Consider the following 3,053-nt stretch of genomic DNA (forward strand, 5'->3'; position numbering starts at 1 on the left):
TTGGGTCTGTAACCACATTTCGAAAAGCTCACGATGATTTGGAATGAGGTTCGTGTGAAAGAACACTTTCATACACAGACGGTTAGATTTTCAGTTTTCAAAAAAAATTGAAATATTTTTCACATACAATGTCCATTTTGGGCCCATAACCACATTTCGAAAAGCTCGTGACGATTCAAAATGAGATTCGTATGGAAGAACAGGCACTTGCGTACACAGAATGCTTTGATTGTTAGTTTTAAAAAAATTGTCATGACTTTCACGTTTGGTGTTCGTTTTGGGCCCATAACCACATTTTGAAAAGCTCGCTGTGATTCGGAATGAGGTTCATGTGGAAGAATAGGCACTTGTGTACACCGAACACTTGGATTGTCAGTTTTCGAAAAATTTAGCATAAACTTTGCATACGATGTCCGTTTTGGGCCTGTAACCACATTTCGAAAAGCTCTCAATGATTCGGAATGAAGTTCGTGTGGAAGAACAGGAACTTACGTACACGGAATGCTTGGATTGTTAGTTTTTAAAAAATTGGCATAACATTTGTATACGCTGTCCGTTTTTGGCCATAACCACATTTCAAAAAGCTCGGGACGATTAGGAATGAGTTTCGTGTGGAAGTACGGGTACTCGCGTACACAGAACGCTTGAATTGTCAGTTTTGAAAATTGGCATAACTTTCGCATAAGGTGTCCATTTTAGGCCATATCCACATTTGGAAAAGCTCACGATGATTCGAAAAGAGGTTCGTGTGGAAGAACAGATACTTGCGTACACGAGACGTTTAGATTGTCAGTTTTGAAAAAATTGGCACAACCTTCGCATACGATATCCGTTTTGGGCCTGTAACTACATTTCAGAAATCTCGCAACAATTTAGAATGAGGTTCATGTGGAAGAATGGGCACTTTCATACACGAACGTTTGGATTGTCAGTTTTTGGAAAAATTGGCATATCTTTCGCATACGGTGTCAGTTTTGGGCCCATAACTACATTTCAAAAATCTCACGACGATTTGGAACGAGGTTCGTGTGGAAGTACTGGCACTTGTCTACACAAAACGCTTGGATTGTCAGTTTTCAAAAAAATTCGCAAAACTTTCGCATACGGTGTCCATTTTGGGCCCAAATCCACATTTCAAAAAGCTCGCGACGATTCGAAACGAAGTTCATGCTGAAGAACTGGGACTTACGTACACGGAATGCTTGGATTGTTAGTTTTCGAAAAAATTGGCATAACCTTCGTATACGCTGTTCGGTTTTGGCCCACAACCACATTTCGAAAAGCTCGCAACGATTCAAAATGAGGTTCTTGTTGAAGAACGGCCACTTGCGCGCACGGAATGCTTGAGTTGTTAGTTTTTGAAAAAATTACCTTAACTTTCACATACGATGTTTGTTTTGGGCCATAACTACATTTCAAAAAGCTCGCTGCGATTCGGATAAGGTTCGTATGGAAGAACAGGCACTTGCGTACACGGAACGCTTGGATCGTCAGTTTTCGAAAAAATTGATACCTTCGCATACGATGTCCATTTTGGGCCGTAACCACATTTCGAAAAGCTCGCGACGATTCAAAAAGGTTCGTGTGGAAGAATGGGCACTTTCATACACGAACTGTTTGGATTGTTAGTTTTCAAAAAAATTGGCATATCTTTTACATACGGTTTTCGTTTTGGACCCATAACCACATTTCAGAAAGCTCGCGATGACTCGGAATGAGGTTCATGTGGAAGAACGGCCACTTGCACGCACGAAATGCTTGGGTTGTTAGTTTTCAAAAAAATTGCCTTAACTTCGCATACGGTGTCCATTTTGGGCCATAACCACATTTCAGAAAGCTTCCCGCGACTCAGAACGAGGATCGTGTGGAAGAATAGGCGCTTGCGTACACAGAATGCTTAGATTGTCAATTTTCGAAAAAATTGGCATAACCTTCATATATGATGTCTATTTTGAGCCTATAACAACATTTTGAAAGGCTCGCGATGATTCGAAACTAAGTTCGGGTGGAAAAATAGGCACTTGCGTACACAAAACTCCTGTATTGTTAGTTTTCAAAAAAATTGACATAACTTTCACATACGATGTCTATTTTGGGCCCGTAAACATATTTCAGAAAGCTCGCGATGATTCAGAAAGAGGTTCATGTGGCAAAACAGGCACTTCCATACACGGAATGCTTGGATTGTCAGTTTTCGAAAAAATTGGCAAAACTTTTGTATACGGTGTCCGTTTTGGGCTCATAACCACATTTAGGAATGCTCGCGATGATTTCAAATGAGATTCATGTGGAAGAACAAGCACTTGCGTACATGGAACGCTTGGATTGTCATTTTTCGAAAAAATTGGCATAATTTTCACATACAGTGTTCGTTTTGGGCCCATCACCACATTTCAAAAAGCTTGCGACGATTCAGAATGAGGATCGTGTGGGATAGTAGATGCTTGCTTATCAGAACGCTTTGATTGTCAGATTTCAAAAAAATTGGCATAACTTTCGCATACTGTGTTTATTTTGGGCCCATAACCACATTTTGAAAAGTTCGTGACGATTTGGAACGAGGTTCATGTGGAAGAACTGACACTTATGTACACGGAACGCTTGGATTGTCAGTTTTCAAATAATTGGAATAATTTTTGCATACAGTGTCCATTTTGGATCCATAACCACATTTCAAAAAGCTCACAAAGATTCGTAACAAGGTTCGTGTAAAAGAACAGGCACTTGCGTACATGGAATGCTTGGATTGTCAGTTTTCAAAAAAATTGGCATAACTTTTGCATAAGGTGTTCATTTTGGGCCCATAACCACATTTCAAAACGCTCACAACGATTCAAAACGAGGTTCGTGTGGAATAATGGGCACTTGCCTACATGGAATGCTTGGATTGTCAATTCTCGAAAATATTTGCCAAACTTCGCATACGGTGTCCGTTTTGGGCCCATAAACACATTTTGAAATGTGGATCGTGAGGAAGAAAAGGCACTTGCATACACGGAACATTTGGATTGTCAGTTTTTGAAAAAATTGGCATAACTTTCGCATACGGTGTC

The sequence above is a fragment of the Olea europaea genome, unplaced genomic scaffold (assembly GCF_002742605.1).
Source record: "Olea europaea var. sylvestris unplaced genomic scaffold, O_europaea_v1 scaffold264, whole genome shotgun sequence".
Classification (NCBI taxonomy): Eukaryota; Viridiplantae; Streptophyta; class Magnoliopsida; order Lamiales; family Oleaceae; genus Olea; species Olea europaea.